This window comes from Euprymna scolopes, chromosome 46 (assembly GCF_053919585.1).
Source record: "Euprymna scolopes isolate OS-2025 chromosome 46, ASM5391958v1, whole genome shotgun sequence".
In the NCBI taxonomy this organism is placed as follows: domain Eukaryota; kingdom Metazoa; phylum Mollusca; class Cephalopoda; order Sepiida; family Sepiolidae; genus Euprymna; species Euprymna scolopes.
In genome coordinates, this window is record NC_136527.1 from 87,150,676 (window position 1) to 87,170,822 (window position 20,147).

A 20,147-nucleotide genomic window follows, 5' to 3' on the forward strand; every position below is an offset into this window, starting at 1 on the left:
CCTGTTTTACAAGTACTTTAACGGTGAATGCTCTGATGAACTGCAAGCACTTGTGCCCCCTCAACGTAAATAACCCCGACAAGCAACTAAATCCCACCCCTTCACAGTAGAGATCCCTAGATGTAAGAGGGCCTTCTACTCCAGTAGTTTCTTCCCCAGGACAGCAAGACTTTGGAATTCCTTTCTCGGTCCCTGCTTCCCCAACTGTACTGACATGCAGAAGTTCAAGTGTAATGTGAATCAACATCTTGCTGCCCAATTCCCCACATAGTACCCCTGTAGCTTATGTCCCTGATAGTAGCCTCCTACATCAAAGTGGCAATGTGCCTTGTTTGGGGTGGAATGGTAATAAAAAGAAAAAAAAAAAAAAAAACCAGTACAGTCTGGAAAACAGGTAGCAGGAAGAGAATTCCAAAAGTCTATCGGTTTGAGGGGAAAAAAAAAACTATTAGGATAGAAAGCTTTCTGGTATTTAGGGATCTCAAAAGTGAAGGGGTGTGATTACATTTATTTTCTTGGCCCTCGGGACAAGATCAAAGTGTAGTATCTGTTCTTCAGATGCTGCACTTCTATTTCTTGTTCTCTTTCGGTGGAGGAGAAATCCTTCACGACTGAGACAATTTTTATTTTTGTACCTTTTCTCCACGTTAAAAAACGACCCTGGTGTCTAACTCTGTCCCGTGGGGAGGCATAGTAAATAGGTACATTTAAACTTTGGCATATAGAGAGCGTTCTACTTGTTGAGTACAGGATGGTCTGCTGTGTGATAGACGACCCCGTCCCCATGTGTGTAATGGTGGATGTATTTAATAGCATAGGAATTGAAAAGACAAAAGGTTGCATAATGAAGACGAAAACATACCGTTATATATCAGTGAAAGAAATGCAATTGATTTGCATAAAAATATACATGAAGAAATGATAGAAAGAATAAGAGTTTGTTAGAATAAGTGTTTGTTAGAATAAGAGTTTGTTACTTGCGGTTGACTGGCTAGTCAGGAACGTGGTGGTGGCCCATGGCCCCACCAGAGCGGTGTTTGTCACATCTTGAAAGTCCAGCGCGAAAGAGGAAGAAATATGGGGAACAGGAAGTGACGTAGCTAGGTCGCTCTGAGTTAAAGGGCGACAATCGAGCTAGGCTGGGAGTTTTCAACTCCCACATGCTCCAGTAGTTTCTTCCCCAGAACGGCTGGACTTTGGAATTCCCTTCTGAGTTCCTGCTTTCCCAACTGTACTGACATGCAGAAGTTCAAGTGTAACGTGAACCAACATCTTGCTGCCCAACTCCCTACATAGTACCCCTGTAGCTTATGTCCCTGATTGTAGCCCCCTACATCAAAGTGGCAGTGTGTCTTGTTTGGGGTGGAATTGTAAAAAAAATTTTTTTTTAAAATCAGTACAGTCTGGAAAACAGGTAGCAGGATTGGTTGTTGGTTGTTTTTATTTTACGGCATATCAACCCTTTTCGGGTTATTTAATGCCGAATCCAAAGATTTTGAAGAAAAAATTTTTTAATAGAATATATTTGTTGTTTTCACGTCGGTTTCTATTCAACCCATCGCAAGGAAAATTAACTGAGACAAATAGCTAGTTTTATTAATGCGTGTACTTTTGTAATGAAAATCACTGGTGACCATGTTTGTACAGGCGGCATATGAAAGGGGTCAACCCTCAATTTGGTCAGGAATGCTGAAAACGAATATTCGTATATTAATTTTAGGTGAGTAAATTAAGAAGTTGTGTATATATATATATATATATATATAACTACTTCATTTACTCACATAAAATTAATATACGAAAGTATAGATTTATGCATAAACTTTAAGTATTTACTTCAAAACTGCTCAATACGTTGGTAGAGCTCGTTAGTAATTTATGAAATATATATGGCGATTAAGCTACACTGAATATTCGGCGTTTCATCCACTATAGGATTCGTTAGCCTGACGAATCCTATAGTGGATGAAACGCCGAATATTCAGTGTAGCTTAATTGCCATATATATTTCATAAATTAACGAATCCTATAGTGGATGAAACGCCGAATATTCAGTGTAGCTTAATCGCCATATATATTTCATAAATTACTATATATATATATATTTGTTAGTACATTTTCATGTTTTTTTAAAGGTAGATAACTCTTATTTTTATTATCTCCCTTGAGAAAGCACACACACATATATATGTATATATATACATATATTTGTGAGTATATTTTCATATGGTTTCCTAAAGGAAACTCTGACTTGATTTATCTGCCTTGATTAATATCTGAGAAGTTCTTTTTGTTTTAACTTATTTTAAAGCGTTTATTTACTTTGGAACATAACAAGTGTTCAGGCTCAAATTAGAACAAGACCGAGGTGACTGTCATGAGACCGTCGTCTCCCTGCATATTAAAACAAAGCCAACCTCCATACGTAGTTAATTGTCATGTCGAAAATAGTAATATATCCAAAAATTACGAAAACTCTACAAGTGCAGAGTTCTTTATAGTTCAAACCAATATTAAGTAATTTTTTTTTTTTTTTTTTTGGCATACATTATTGCTGATATTCATGCTGCTCCTCTTTGATCAAATTGTCTCTAGGATGGATTAGGGTTGGGGGTCAGGGTTAGCCTTTTTTTTTTTTATATTTGATATGTAATTCTATGTCGATTTTTTAAATCTTTTTGAATATGCTGAAAACGAATATCACAATTTAATTCGGGGCACATGATGTATAACAAATAGATAACACAGAAAATAGACTTATAGTTTTTAAAGGTTTATTAGAAGAAAAATATGTAACCCACAGTGAGGACCCTAACAGGTACTACCACTCCGGGTCAGAGTGGACCTGGGAGCAATGGTAATTAAAGGGTGGCTCCACACTCCCCAAGCCCGCTTATGGAGCTTTACCATCGGATACAGTTTAAGGTCATATCCAGGACCCTGAAGTGGCGGCGGCTATCCTGTTCTTGTAGAAATTTTGGATGGGAGTGGTCTTCTTCTGGGAGAAGTTTCGGCTGGTTGCTAAATAAAAAGAAAAAAGAGACAAGTTTTAATCCAACGGAAATGGAATCATGTCGTTACAAGTCCGAGTAATTTTGAAATGGATATATCTATAAAAGTGAAAGTGTACAACTTATAGTATAAACCACTGAAATGTTAGATATAGTTTCCTTGGCCATGGATCTAACGTAATAAATTCATATGACCCTTAATCAATAATGGTTAATGTGTCAAAGTTAAAAATAAAGGAAAACATATATATAAGTGTAATTATTACTTCACGCGACAAATAGCTAGGGGGTTGCTTTAATCCACGATGTATTTGTAAGTCATGCCGTGCTTTCTTTTCTCTAGCTTTAATTTAAACCTACGTCACTGCCAGTGGTCATACACGCAAACACGTAACGGGTTCTAGCCTTCCTCCCTGCTACCACGCGTTTTTTCGTTGTTTGGCTCAACACAAAACCCCCAAACTCCCAGGGCTAAAATGCTAGTTTTGTACAAAGTACTGAGATGCCAGACAATTATGCTAGTTTAGAACTTTCAGGTCCAAGTAATCAGCCACATTTTCCAATTTTGGGGCATAAATATTACTGCAAAGGCGTGTAAAGGGCAAACTCGAATTTGAGCGCAATCGTTATTCTAATAATTGCTCATTTTTAATATGCCATTATTATTATCATTTTCTTATATGGATCAGCAAGATATTTTTACTAGTAATAAGTTTATTTTTAGAACAGCTTATCACTTATTCTCTGGTATATTTTTGGTTTTAAAGTATTATTTTAGTATTAGTGTTTAATCTTTCAGTATTTATACAATTTAACATTTTGATATTTACATTTATGTCGAGGTTTAGTGTTTATTATTTGATCGGTTATAACTTAATTTAGCGCTAATTTATAAGTTATGTTTTAGTATCTAATCATGATTTTTTTGTTTTTAATTATTAGTTTTAGTTTTTATAGTTATTTAATATATTATAATTTATTAGAATATATTAACAGTAGTAAAATTATATTACTGATCCATAATGAAAATGATAATTATAGCTGGAACAATTACATCGAGAGCATTGCCAGGGCTGCTGCGAGGAAGGTGGGCTCTCTCTACCGTGCTAGAAAACTTCTAACACCCCAAAGTATCCTGTACCTCTCTAACAAGGCCACTATTCGCCCATGTATGGAGTATTGCTGTCATATTTGGGCTGGTGCATCGGCTACTAGTCTCTCGCTCCTTGACAGGGTTCAAAAGAGAGTCGCAAATCTGATAGGCCCTAAACTGGCATCTAAGCTTCAGCCTCTGTCCCATCGTCGAAACGTTGCATCCCTCTGCCTGTTCTACAACTATTATAATGGTGAATGCTCTGATGAACTGCAAGCATTTGTGCCCCCACAACGTAAACACCCTCGACAGACCCGACAAGCTGCAAAATCCCACCCCCCACACTGTAGAGATCCCTACATTTAAAAGATCTTTCTACTCCAGTAGTTTCTTCCCCAGAACTGCTAGAATTTGGAATTCCATTCCAGGTCACTGCTTCCCCAACTGTACTGACATGCATAAGTTCAAGTGCAACGTGAACCAACACCTCCCTGCCCAAATCCCTACATAGTACCCCAGTAGATGTTTCCCCCTGATAGTGGCAAAGTGCCTTGTTTGAGGTAAAAATGTAATAAAAAAAACAAAACAATAGTAATGTAAATATTTGTATATAATTACAAAGCATATTGTTCATGCATTTACATACTTTACTTTAGGCAAATCCACATGAACAAGGAAACCTATCTCTCTCGGCAAAAATGAGTTCAAACTGAAGAAATGTTATATATAATTGTTTTCGGCTAACTTTACCAAATCTGTGCGTATGCTAAACATAAGTAAAAAAAACAAGTAATGTTCAACGCTGCAAGAGAACTAGAAAGAGAATAAAAGTTAATAGACAGGATAAAGTCTGGAACAAAAAGAGAAAAAATTAATTAGCAAAATTTATCAGGTGCGAAAAAAGTGAGTAATGTTCAACGGTACTGGAGAACAAGAACAGAAAGGGCCAATTAGAAGCTGGAATCATCAAAAGTCATTAGACAAAAAAGAAATCAAGTAAATAGGATGCCATTTATCAGGTGCTGTAAAGAAATGCTCTTTTAGAATCTTCAAGTCTCAACACTCACTAGTAAAAATAAGTCAAAAACAAGTAATGTTCAACGCTGCAAGAGAACTAGAAAGAGAATAAAAGTTAATAGACAGGATAAAGTCTGGAACAAAAAGAGAAAAAATTAATTAGCAAAATTTATCAGGTGCGAAAAAAAGCGAGTAATGTTCAACGGTACTGGAGAACAAGAAAAGAAAGGGCCAATTAGAAGCTGGAATCATCAAAAGTCATTAGACAAAAAAGAAATCAAGTAAATTAAGAAATTAACTGAAACCCATCTAAAACAAAGCAAATTCAGCAGCTGGTACAAAACAAGTGCTGAAAAGGTGGTTTAGAGTCCTGAAGTCTCAACAATCACTAGAAAATTAGAAATAAATCAAGGTAGTTGTTGCAGCACCACCAAGACACATTGATACAATAAATGAAACCTTTATGAATTCGATGGGAAGTTGGAGTTGCTTATAAAAAAAAAAATATATTATTACTTACTTTAGGAATTTCTGGAACTGCTTCCAAGATGGGGATGAGAGGGGTCATGGGTGTTGCTGCTGCTGGTGCTGAAAACTTGAATAACTTTTTCTTTTTTTTTTAATTGTTTTTTTCTTTTTTTGGTTTGTTTGTTTTATTTATTTTCCTTTATTTCATAGCATTTTATTTTTATGAAATTATTTTTTTGGAAATTATAATTAGGAAATAACAATACTTACTTTATGACTTTCTGGAACTGCATCCAAGATCGGGATGAGAGCGTAACGGCTACTGCTGAAACCTGTAATAACTAGTTGTATTTCACATTATTAGTTTTACATTTTTTTTTTTTTCAGTATATTTTCCTTTAGATCACAGTATTTTAATTTTTGTGAAATTTTCTTTTTTTAAAAAAATATAATTAGAAGAAGATATCAATACTTACTTTATGAGTTTCTGGAACTGCATCCAATATTGGGATGACAGGGTCATGGCTGTTGCTGTTGAAACCTGTAATAACTAGTTGTATTTTGCATTATTATTTTTACATTTTTTTTTTTTTCGGTTTATTTTCCTTTAGATCACAGTATTTTATTTTTTGTGAAATTTTCTTTTTTTAAAAAATTATAATTAGAAGAAGATATCAATACTTACTTTATGAGTTTCTGGAACTGCATCCAATATTGGGATGACAGGGTCATGGCTGTTGCTGTTGAAACCTGTAATAACTACTTGTATTTTGCATTATTATTTTTACATTTTGTTTTTGTTTTATTTATGTTACTTTAGTACATTGCATTTTACTGAGTGTATGTTAATTATTTTGTTAATTTTTATTAAAATAAAATACCTGTAACAGAAAAATAATTTTGGTTATGATCATGCATGGGTGAATATTTTCGGTTAGACTTGCTAAAGTTGGTTAAAGGAAATATAAGCAGAAAGGAATTCGTTTTAATCACTAGCAACACAACGAAAGAAATACTTACCTGAGGATTGTGCTGATTCTAACTAGAAGCTGCAGTAATGGAAAAGAGGAAAATTAAACTTGTCAATTACAAAAACTGAAATCGAAAAGAAGAAACGCTTGATGCTTTACTCACCTCTGGCTAGTCGTGGTCGCCATCAAACTGAAAAAGGAGGGAAAGGGTGGAATCCACTCGTTACCAGGTACCGTACAGGAAAGGACAGTCTGGGCAGGTAGGTGATGATCTCCCCAAAGTGGAGCGCTACATAAAACATGCATTGCTACGAACATCCTCCGAAAAAGGCGGTTTCTACTCGGAATAAAAGGCGGAGCAGAAAACGGAAGTGTTCTCTCTACTCAACACGATTCCTAGAGAGATACCACAAGATTGTGCGTGAATGAGGAGGAGGTGATGAAAGCTCACAAAACTGCCATTCCTACTATCGTATCGGATATTATTAATCGGAGGTCCATCATTGCATTACCGCCCCAGCTCGTAGTTGATAGATAGTAGGAATAATATTACCAGCGCCCTTCAGGCAGCTTGTGAGAACACACAAACTAATGGTAGTATTACTCTAGTCGTTCCTGGTCGAATGGAGCCATGCATGCATTATGTAGTAACACGAGCACGTGTCGCCTGATAAGAAAGAGCGTAGGCTCACCCACTTGGGGAGATTCCCTATCCAGACTTGCACCTATTTGTACACCTGGAACCGGACTCAGAACCTCGACAATGAGAAGAGTCAAGGAGAGCAAGGTGTTGAACTACCTAAAGAGGTCACCATATAAAACAAGCGTTGCTGTGAACAACCTTCCAAAACGAGGGAAGGGACTTTTTGTTCTCTCTACCCAACAGGATTCCTAGAGAGATACCACAAGATTGTGCGTGAATGTGGAAGAGCCTATGAAAGCTCACAAAACTGCCATTCCTACTATCGTATCGGATATTATTAATCGGAGGTCCATCATTGCATTACCGCCCCAGCTCGTAGTTGATAGATAGTAGGAATAATATTACCAGCGCCCTTCAAGCAGCTTGTGAGCACACGCAAACTAATAGCAGTATTACTCTAGTCGTCCGTAGTCGAGTGGAGGCACGCGTGAATTACATAGTAGAAACACGAGCACGTGTCGCTCCCTCTTCGGGGGAATTCGGAAAAGCGCACCTTGCGCTGCAGGTATTTGTTGAGCTGGGAGTTGACTCAACACCTCGACACTGAGAAAAGAGCTTTAGAAAAGCTCCAGATTAGTTACCTGCAAAGTCGAGGAAAGTTGGAGGACCAGGCCTGCGAAGGAGAACACACACAATTTGGGCCTTGATGGAAGCACACGGGAGAGAGGGAGGCCCATTTTTCTCTTTCGGGGGAGTGTTCTCCTTCCAGCCTGCTCGAGCACGTCTTTTCTGCTCGCCACATGCAAGCGTATAAAAAGACGACCAGATGACGGACGCAACAAACTCATGCCGTCATTCATTAACTGGATTTTGATCGGGTTCCGTACAACAAGGTGTTGAACTCCCTAAAGAGGGCACCATATAAAACAAGCGTTGCTGCGAACAACCTTCCAAAACGAGGGAAGGGACTTTTTGTTCTCTCTACCCAACAGGATTCCTAGAGAGATACCACAAGATTGTGCGTGAATGTGGAAGAGCCTATGAAAGCTCACAAAACTGCCATTCCTACTATCGTATCGGATATTGTAACTCGGAGGTCCATCATTGCATTACCGCCCCAGCTCGTAGTTGATAGATAGTAGGAATAATATTACCAGCGCCCTTCAAGCAGCTTGTGAGCACACGCACACTAATTGTAGTATTACTCTAGTCGTTCCTGGTCGAATGGAGCCATGCATGCATTATGTAGTAATAAAATAAAATACCTGTAAGAGAAAAATAATTCTGGCTATGATCAAGCATGGGTGATTATTTTTGGTTAGACTTGCAAAAGTTGGTTAAAGGAAATATAAGCAGAAAGGAATTCGTTTTAATCACTAGCAACACAACGAAAGAAATACTTACCTGAGGACTTGTGCCGATTCTAACTAGAAGCTGCAGTAATGGAAAAGAGGAAAATTAAACTTGTCGATTACAAAAACTGAAATCGAAAAGAAGAAACGCTTGATGCTTTACTCACCTCTGGCTAGTCGTGGTCACCATCAAACTGAAAAACGAGGAAAAGGGTGGAATCCACTCGTTACCAGGTTTCGTACAGGAAAGGACAGTCTGGCCAGGTAGGTGATGATCTCCCCAAAGTTGAGCGCTACATAAAACATGCATTGCTACGAACATCCTCCGAAAAAGGCGGTTTCTACTCGGAATAAAAGGCGGAGCAGAAAACGGAAGTGTTCTCTCTGCTCAACACGATTCCTAGAGAGATACCACGAGATTGTGCGTGAATGAGGAAGAGGCGATGAAAGCTCACAAAACTGCCATTCCTACTATCGTATCGGATATTGTAACTCGGAGGTCCATCATTGCATTACCGCCCCAGCTCGTAGTTGATAGATAGTAGGAATAATATTACCAGCGCCCTTCAAGCAGCTTGTGAGCACACGCAAACTAATGGTAGTATTACTCTAGTCGTTCCTGGTCGAATGGAGCCATGCATGCATTATGTAGTAATAAAATAAAATACCTGTAACAGAAAAATAATTCTGGTTATGATCAAGCATGGGTGAATATTTTTGGTTAGACTTGCTAAATGTGGTTAAAGGAAATATAAGCAGAAAGGCATTCGTTTTAATCACTAGCAACACAACGAAAGAAATACTTAACTGAGGACTTATGCTGATTCTAACTAGAAGCTGCAGTAATACAAAAGAGGAAAATTAAACTTGTCAATTACAAAAACTGAAACCGAAAAGAAGAAACGCTTGATGCTTTACTCACCTCTGGCTGGTCGTGGTCGCCATCAAACTGAAAAAGGAGGGAAAGGGTGGAATCCACTAGTTACCAGGTACCGTACAGGAAAGGACAGTCTGGCCAGGTAGGTGATGATCTCCCCAAAGTGGAGCGCTACATAAAACATGCATTGCTACGAACATCCTCCGAAAAAGGCGGTTTCTACTCGGAATAAAAGGCGGAGCAGAAAACGGAAGTGTTCTCTCTACTCAACACGATTCCTAGAGAGATACCACAAGATTGTGCGTGAATGTGGAAGAGCCTATGAAAACTCACAAAACTGCCATTCCTACTATCGTATCGGATATTATTAATCGGAGGTCCATCATTGCATTACCGCCCCAGCTCGTAGTTGATAGATAGTAGGAATAATATTACCAGCGCCCTTCAGGCAGCTTGTGAGAACACACAAACTAATGGTAGTATTACTCTAGTCGTTCCTGGTCGAATGGAGCCATGCATGCATTATGTAGTAACACGAGCACGTGTCGCCTGATAAGAAAGAGCGTAGGCTCACCCACTTGGGGAGATTCCCTATCCAGACTTGCACCTATTTGTACACCTGGAACCGGACTCAGAACCTCGACAATGAGAAGAGTCAAGGAGAGCAAGGTGTTGAACTACCTAAAGAGGTCACCATATAAAACAAGCGTTGCTGTGAACAACCTTCCAAAACGAGGGAAGGGACTTTTTGTTCTCTCTACCCAACAGGATTCCTAGAGAGATACCACTAGATTGTGCGTGAATGTGGAAGAGCCTATGAAAGCTCACAAAACTGCCATTCCTACTATCGTATCGGATATTATTAATCGGAGGTCCATCATTGCATTACCGCCCCAGCTCGTAGTTGATAGATAGTAGGAATAATATTACCAGCGCCCTTCAAGCAGCTTGTGAGCACACGCAAACTAATAGCAGTATTACTCTAGTCGTCCGTAGTCGAGTGGAGGCACGCGTGAATTACATAGTAGAAACACGAGCACGTGTCGCTCCCTCTTCGGGGGAATTCGGAAAAGCGCACCTTGCGCTGCAGGTATTTGTTGAGCTGGGAGTTGACTCAACACCTCGACACTGAGAAAAGAGCTTTAGAAAAGCTCCAGATTAGTTACCTGCAAAGTCGAGGAAAGTTGGAGGACCAGGCCTGCGAAGGAGAACACACACAATTTGGGCCTTGATGGAAGCACACGGGAGAGAGGGAGGCCCATTTTTCTCTTTCGGGGGAGTGTTCTCCTTCCAGCCTGCTCGAGCACGTCTTTTCTGCTCGCCACATGCAAGCGTATAAAAAGACGACCAGATGACGGACGCAACAAACTCATGCCATCATTAACTGGATTTTGATCGGGTTCCGTACAACAAGGTGTTGAACTCCCTAAAGAGGGCACCATATAAAACAAGCGTTGCTGCGAACAACCTTCCAAAACAAGGGAAGGGACTTCTTGTTCTCTCTACCCAACAGGATTCCTAGAGAGATACCACAAGATTGTGCGTGAATGTGGAAGAGCCTATGAAAGCTCACAAAACTGCCATTCCTACTATCGTATCGGATATTATTAATCGGAGGTCCATCATTGCATTACCGCCCCAGCTCGTAGTTGATAGATAGTAGGAATAATATTACCAGCGCCCTTCAAGCAGCTTGTGAGCACACACAAACTATTTTAGTATTACTCTAGTCATCCGTAGTCAAGTGGAGGCACGCATGCATTACACAGTAGAAACACGAGCACGTGTCGCTCCCTCTTCGGGGAAATTCGGAGAAGCGCACCTTGCACTGCAGGTATTTGTTGAGCTGGAAGTGTGGACTCAACACCCCGACACTGATAAAAGAGCTTTAGAAAGCCTCCAAACCAGTTACCTGCAAAGTCGGGGAAACTTGGAGAAGCAGGCCTGCGGAGGAGAACACGCTCAAATGGGGCCTTGGAAGCAAACGGGAGGGGTTAGGGTTAGGATAAGGGAAAGGGATAGGGTAAGGCCCATTTTTCTTTTTTTGTTCGGGGAATGTTCTCCTTTCAGCCTGCTCCTTCCTTAACACGTCTTCTTTGCTCGCCACATGCAAGCGTATAAAAAGACGACCAGATGACGGACGTCATTTCCTGGATTTTGTTTTGCCAGAGCCCATTTAGCCGTGTAGTTGTTGTTCAACTACAACGTTACACCCCCCTACCACGGTGAGGATAGGGTTGGACTTTAGGGGGGAAAATACACATCCACATTTACTAATCTTACTCTTGCAATGTTGTTGTAATAAACAAAAAATTAGGAAATTCTTTAATGATTGCATTTTCGTAATTTTGGGATATGTTACGATTGTCGACTACAACTCAGTAGCTAGGATTCTTTTTTTTTTTTTTTTTTAAATATCAATTCGAAATGGCGACCGATTCTCTCTTTAACACGGTAAGTTCGGGAAAAGGTGTTATAAATAATAAACTAGACCAAATACTATTAAAAAACCACCGAATATATGTCAAGTTATGTCACGGTAACATATATTGAGCGAATTTCTAAAAGTATTTTGTCTAGTTTATTATTTATTACATCTTTTTCCGAACTTACCGTGTTAAAGATAGAGTCGGTCGCCATTTTGAATTTTCCAATATATCGGTAAACACTGTTTTTTCGAGCTGAATAAACATGTTTAATTTAATAAAAACACGAAAATTATATACAGTTTGGTAAAAAAGTAATTTATCTTGCCTTTGATAACATTTATTTGTTATATATTTGTTTTTTGACAACTGTTTCGAATCTATGTGTCCAGTACTAATACACACCCGGTTATTCTATATTAAATAAATACTGAAATCAAATTATGAATAAAAAAAAATATAAAAAAACTGAACTAATTTGGTGGGCTGAAATAAGGAACCAAGCAGAGAGCCGATGCGAGGTTAAAGAGACAGACAGACAGAGGATGTAGTTGGAGAGATACAGTACAGCTAGATAGATAGATAGATAGACAGACAGACAGAGAAATATTTTTAATTTAAATCTAAATTAACGTCTTCTTATTTAATTTGTTAGGTGAAAGTCTACATATAATATTATTTAAACAAATAAAATGAGTAAACGGTCGGTAATTTCCGTAACGCCGACCACAACACTCGTGAAATTCCGTGGAGACAAGTTCGTCAAGGGAGACAATCAAGATTTCCGATTATCTGCCCTTGATTTCTTAGTCTGGCTTTTGCTTATACGCCATATCAACCCTTTTCCAGGTTATTTAATGGCGATTTCAGTATTTTGGAATGAAAATGCTTTTTATAGAATAATTTTTTTTTTTTTTTTTTATTTATGATTAAATAAGCGACGTGGTTATTCTATATTAAATAAATGCTGAAATAAAATTATAAATAAATAAAAAAATACAATATAAAACCATCGATAATTTAACACATTCTCAAACAGAAGATTAATACTCGATTTAAAGTTTGCAGCAAACTATTAAAAATACAACAAATTATAAATAAATATACATTTTATTTGACAATGATATCTGTAAAAAAAGGAAACGTGTAGTATCTGTTCTTTTTTTTTTTCGTTTAATGACATGAAATAATTATAGGGTTTGTATTACTGTACACATAGATTCGAAAAAGTTGTCAATAAACAAATATATAACAAATAAATGTTATCAAAGGCAAGATAAATTACTTTTCTACCAAACTGGATATAATTTTCGTGTTTTTATTCAGTTTAACATGTTTATTCAGCTCGAAAAGAATACAGTGTTTACCGATGTATTGGAAAATTCTAAATGGCGACCGACTGTCTCTTTAACACGGTAAGTTCGGGAAAAGGTGTTATAAATAATAAACTAGACAAAATACTATTAAAAAACCACCGAATATATGTCAAGTTATGTCACGTTAACATATATTGAGCGAATTTCTCAAAGTATTTTGTCTAGTTTATTATTTATTAATAAATCTTGCGCATTTGGGGTAACGTACCCCTCCTGCCTGGCATCGTGGCGGTTGCACTGGCCGCTGACGCAGACCAAAGTGTAGTGGGGGAAAAGAAAACCCAGGGGAATGGAGGGGGAGGAGCGGACTTTGAAGAAATTAGAGTTTTTGACTTCCCCTCACGGGGATGTCGGGTTAGCAGCTCAGATCCCCCCGCGAGGGGGGGGGGAGAGCAGAGAAGAAAGACGCAGTGGGTGCTAGCGGGCCAGAGTGCCGCGTCGCAATTAAGAGAGAGAGGGGATAGGAATCCCTGCCCACAGAGGGGAGCAGAAACGAAGCACCCGCCCTACCCCACGTCACCCTACCCACTAACTTACCCCAACGGAAGCGAGAAAGAGAGCCCTGTCTGCTCGATCCACTGGGAGAGCAGCGAAGATAGATAAAGTTTGGGCCTGGCAGGTCAGTGCTGCTCAGGCAATTAAGTGTGGAGAAATTAGACCATCCCCTGTCTCTAGAGGGAAGAGACCGGAACGAAGAAAAAACGCATGCAAAAAACCAGCAAAAGCAGGTCTCAATTACCAGCTAGTGGTGTTGGTCCCGAGATTCCAGTCTCCCAAAAAAGGGGATCGGTTTCGGGTCCAAGCTCCCAACTACCCACTAACTTACCCCAACGGAAGCGAGAAAGAGAGCCCTGTCTGCTCGATCCACTGGGAGAGCAGCGAAGATAGACAAAGTTTGGGCCTGGCAGGTCAGTGCTGCTCAGGCAATTAAGTGTGGAGAAATTAGACCATCCCCTGTCTCTAGAGGGAAGAGACCGGAACGAAGAAAAAACGCATGCAAAAAAACAACAAAAGCAGGTCTTAACTACCAGCTAGTGGTGTTGGTCCCGAGATTCCAGTCTCCCAAAAAAGGGGATCGGTTTCGGGTCCAAGCTCCCAACTACCCACTAACTTACCCCAACGGAAGCGAGAAAGAGAGCCCTGTCTGCTCGATCCACTGGGAGAGCAGCGAAGATAGACAAAGTTTGGGCCTGGCAGGTCAGTGCTGCTCAGGCAATTAAGTGTGGAGAAATTAGACCATCCCCTGTCTCTAGAGGGAAGAGACCGGAACGAAGAAAAAACGCATGCAAAAAAACAACAAAAGCAGGTCTCAACTACCAGCTAGTGGTGTTGGTCCCGAGATTCCAGTCTCCCAAAAAAGGGGATCGGTTTCCGGGTCCAAGCTCCCACAAATGTGGAGTCGGTCCTTGCTAACGAAGATTAGTATGAAAACACCTTAACCTATCCAGAAAGCCCGGTGGCGGACAGTTTCGTAACTTAGAGAACAGATACTACACTTTGATCTTGTCACGAGGGCCGAGAAAGTCGTGGAAAATTCAATACATAAAATCAACACCTTTAATTTCTATGAATCGTCATTCGCGTATCGGTGCGAAGTCAAGTGTCGGCGTTAGAAAGCCGTTCTTAACATGGAGAGATTGGGATACGGCCATTCCGAAAGTCGTTCTTAAAATGGAGAGAGGAGGAGGGCGTTTTGTAACCATTCCGTACAAGCATCTAACAATTTAATAACAACCATCAAATGTTAAATAAAAATAAGATCAATAAAAAAATAAATAAAAATAAAAAAACATCAAATCAAATAAAAACAACGATCAATGTGTCATATCTGTTAACGAAAATATTTTTTTTAATTATTAGCAAATAATTCAAAGTGTAGTATCTGTTTTATTATTATTAATGACAGTTTAAAGGCTCCAAAATCACTTTCGAATTCAACATCAACTGTCGCATTAACTCGCATTCCTACAATTCTGAAATCTCGTCCCAATAGTGTAGAAGCGCCCATTTCAACCTAATAACATGGATTTCAATATCTAATAAAAAACATGTACTAATTTTTATACAAATACAGAAAAAAGAAACGGTTACTACGTTTAGCCAGAAAGACATAATTAGTAATTATGCATTTATGTTACCGTGTTTTGTGTTTGCATTTCCTTTTTTGTTTTGTTTTTTTCGTTTTTTCATTTGAAATTCAAGTTTCACGACAACTTGATTAAAATGTTAGAATACAAAGAATAGATTTCTAAATAACACCGTTTTTATTTCGGCACGGTAGCATAACTGCATATACTTTTGCAGGTTTTTGTTTTTTTCCTATTATAATCATACGTATATTTTGTGTCTATGACGTAACTGTTCCTTAGTTCGTCTTTATCAATGTTACAGCATATTCCAAATATCACATCCATCTGTAGAGTGGTTTATTTAAGTGATATTCATTAACAAATATAGGGTTTGTATTACTGTACACATAGATATAAATTATACTGAAAATTATATATAAAGAACGAAATGTGTAGTGTCTGTTCATTTTTTTTTTCGTTTAATAACACGAGGTAATTATAATAACTTAAATAAAATATCATTTTTTTTTTATTATTCACTTTAAACATTAAAAAAAAAACAAGATTATTATTTTACATAAAAGAAATGCTGAAATAAAATCACAAATTATACCAAAAATTACTTACTTTTCTTCTAGTGAAAACTCCCAGTAAAAATACATGTGTCTCTAACCACGACGTTTCGTGAAATGGCAAATTCCACCCAAACATATTTCTTCCCGCGTTTATTTCATGTGAGCACGAGAGAGAGAGAGAGAGAGAGAGAGAGAGAGAGGGGGGGAGAGAGAGAGAGACAGAAAGAGAGAGAGGGGGGGGGAGAGAAAGACGGAAAATAATGAAATTATGAAAGTAATAAAACAATAAAACTTCCATCCACACACCCACACACTCCGCACGTGTCTGCACTCTTGCCCGGGGTCAAACGGAAGTTAAATGAAATAGATTACATCTCGTCAAAGTTTTGTTTCTGTCATGACGTGGCGAAGGGTGGGGGTATCAAGCGAATTTGAAATTCAACGAATTTTATTTCAACGCGCCAATTCCTCCCCCTCCCACCGCCTCCCTCTTTCGAATCGTAAAAATAACTGTTTTTTTTTTTGTTATTAAATTGTATTTTTTTAAGAAATCGTTACCTTAAAAGTTCAGAAAGCCATTCTTAATGTAGAGAGGATCATGTTAACTATTCTGTCCAATAATTTAATAAGCAGAAGATCTGATAAAAATTCAATTTAACTTGTATTAACACTTTCAATCTCTCCATGATAAGAACGGCTTTCTGAAAAAAAAACACCTCACAATCTGGAAAGCCGTTCTTACCATGGAGAGATTGGGCTCCCCCCAATTCCGAAAGTCGTTCTTAAAATGGGGAGAGGAAGGCGTTTTGTAACTATTCCGTACAGTCACCTAACTATTTAATAAAAAAAAACATCGGGTTTGTATTACTGTACACATAGATTCGAAAAAGTTGTCAAAAAACAAATATATAACAAATAAATGTTATCAAAAGGCAAGATAAGTTACTTTTCTACCAAACTGGATATAATTTTTGTGTTTTTATTCAAGGTAACATGTTTATTCAGCTCGAAAAACATAGTGTTTACCGATGTATTGGAACATTCAAAATGGCGTCTGATTCTCTCTTTAACACGGTAAGTTTGGGAAAAGGTGTTATAAATAAAAAACTATACACAATACTACTAAAAACCCGCCGAATATATGTCCACCTATGTCACGGTAACATATATTGATCGAGTTTGTACAGTATTTTATCTGGGTTTTTATTTATAACACCTTTTCCCAAACTTACGGCTGAATAAACATGTTATATTGAATAAAAACACGAAAAATATATCCAGTTGGGTAGAAAAGTAACTTATCTTGCCTTTGATAACATTTATTTGTTATATATTTGTTTTTATTACAACTTTTTCGAATCTATGTGTACAGTAATACAACACCAAAACATTAAATGTTAAATGAAAATAAGATCAATAAAAAATAAATAAATATAAAATACATCAAATCAAATAAAATAAACGATCAATGTGTAGTATCTGTTAACGAAAATATTTTTTTATATACACGTTGACTTGCCTTGGTCTATAGAATCTAACTCTCATTCAGGTATGCTGAAAACGAATATCGCAAGGAAAAGTAGCTAAGACAAATAGTTTTAGAGCAAGTTTTATTAATGCGTGTATTGTGAAATGTAAATCACTGGCGACCATGTTTGAACAGTTTGAACAGGCGGCGTATGAAAGGGGCCAACTCTCAGTTTGTTCAGGTATGCTGAAAACGAATATCGCAGCAGAACTTAAAACACTTGTTCAAGTACGTAGAAGAGTAACTTATCTTGCCTTTGGTAACATTTATATATTATATATTTGTTTTGTATATCAACTTTTACGCTTGGTTGTCTTAACTCCGAAGGATTAACCTTAGAATTTCCACAGGTCTCATTAGTTAAAACGAATTATTTCGCGGTCCAAATTGGCGTGAAATAAACAAATCTGACTGACACAGGGTTTGCCATTTCCGGTTGTCGCCGCCGACAACGCTCTTATATTTACAATCGAAAGCGTCGCCAAGTCCGTTCGTCGCTGTGTCTGTGTGTGTACCTATTTACTATGCCTCCCCACGGGACAGAGTTAGACACCAGGGTCGTTTTTTTAACGTGGAGAAAAGGTACAAAAATAAAAACTGTCTCAGTCGTGAAGGATTTCTCCTCCACCGAAAGAGAACAAGAAATAGAAGTGCAGCATCTGAAGAACAGATGGTATTTATTTGCTCCCCCACCACCGAGCAAATTAGGCACAAGGCCGATTTTTAATGTGAGGACTGAGGGGGAAATGGGGAACAACTCCCCGGGGAGTAGGGGAGCGGGATGGTGACAATTGGTATGAAGGGTTACCCCTACATTGACCAAGGTCTTATATGTGGGGTCAGCCCCATATACGGTCTTTGCTGGCAGTATCTGCCGGAACAGATGGTATTTATTTGCTCCCCCACCAAGCAAATTAGGCACAAGGCCGATTTTTAATGTGAGGAGTGAAGGGAGGGGGAAGGGAAAAAGGGGACCAGCTCCCGAGAGGTGGGAAATGGGAGCTGGTTAATGGTCAGGCATGTGGGGTTGCCCCCACATCTGGTCTTTGCTAGTCATAGCTAGTCATAGCCTGCAGTATCTGCCGGAACATCTTGTCACGAGGGCCGGCAAAGTCGTAAAATTCAATACATAAAATCAACAGCTTTCATTTCTATGTATCGTCATTCGCGTATCGGTGCGAAGTCGAGTGTCGGCGTTCTTGTCTCATTGAAGGGGAAGTAAGTTTTTTAACACAGTTGCGTTGGAAATGCATTGCTGCACGTGCATGGCTGGACGATAAGAATAACATTACAAATAAAAACAATAATTATTATCTTCAAGTCTCTTCTTAAAGGGGCTTTTCGGCTGGCTACGAAGTTACAACTAGCTAATCGACACTCGACACTGTCAATGAGTTATGCGAAACAGACGGACTGTTCCGCTGTATCACAGTTATTAAGTGTGGTTAGACTGAAACTCATTAAAGCCAGTAATCTAAGTTTCAACTAGCTAATAGACATTCGGCACTTTCAATGAGTTATGCGATCACCGCCACTTGTCCAAAAACGGACTGTTCCGCTGTATCACAGTTATTAAGGGTGGTTAGAGTGTAACTCATCAGAGCCAGTAACCTAACTTACAACTAGCTAGTTGACATTCGACACTGTCATTGAGTTATGCGATACACTGCTAATTGTCCAGAGACGGACTGTTCTACTGTATCACAGTTGTAAAGGGTGGTTAGACTAAAACTCATAAGAGCCAGTAATCTAATTTACAACTAGCTTATCGACAGTAGAGATTTTCACTGAGTTTACGTGTGTGTGTGTGTGTGTGTGTGTGTGTGTGTGTGTGCTTCGTTAACATTCGGACTGTCATTTTAAAATCGTTCGGGTATGCTGAAAACGAATATCGCAAGGAAAATTAGCACAGACACGTAGTTTTCGATTTATTAATGCGTGTATTTTGAAATGTAAATCACTGGCGACCATGTTTGAACAGGCGGCATATGAAAGGGGCCAACCGTCAGTTTGTTCAGGTATGCTGAAAACGAATATCGCAAGGAAAATTAGCAGAGACAAATAGTTTTGGAGCTAGTTTTATTAATGCGTGTATTTTGAAATGTAAATCACGGCGACCATGTTTGAACAGGCAGCATATGAAAGGGGCCAACCCTCAGTTTGTTCAGGTATGCTGAAAACGAATATCGCAAGGAAAATTAGCACAGACAGACGAATAGTTTTCGAGATAGTAATGCGTGTATTTTGAAATGTAAATCACTGGCGACCATGTTTGAACAGGCGGCATATGAAAGCGGCCAACCATCAAGTTGTTCAGGTATGCTGAAAACGAATATCGCAAGGAAAATTAGCAGAGAATGACCGACTACTAGTTTTGGAGCTTGTTTTATTAATGCGTGTATTTTGAAATGTAAATCGCTGGCGACCATGTGTGAACAGTTTTAACAGGCGGCATATGAAAGGGGCCAACCCTCAGTTTGTTCAGGTATGCTGAAAACGAATATCGCAAGGAAAACCAGCACAGACTGACTATAGACTCACCATCAAAGTATTGAAATATTTTTTATTTTATAAAGGAATCATTACTTATCAAGCCCCAGAGGCCACTCGAGGATAAGGGTTAAAGTGTGTACATACAGTAGTCAATGGACAATATCATAGTAATCGTTAGAAGTGTAAATTTGGTAAATTGGATTATTTAAGAGGAACGGCTCATCAAGAACTTGTTTACATTGGACTTG

At 38.6% G+C, this 20,147-nt stretch overlaps 1 long non-coding RNA gene across 1 annotated transcript; it reads right to left on the bottom strand.

The window, feature by feature from the left end:
• Positions 1-2,752: 2,752 nt before the first annotated feature.
• Positions 2,753-8,563, bottom strand: LOC145270700 (uncharacterized). The gene is made up of 2 exons (XR_013865524.1): positions 5,642-8,563; positions 2,753-3,021 (listed from the first exon to the last, which is right to left on the bottom strand). It is a non-coding gene; the product is annotated as an uncharacterized LOC145270700 (long non-coding RNA).
• Between the last annotated feature and the right edge of the window lie 11,584 nt (positions 8,564-20,147).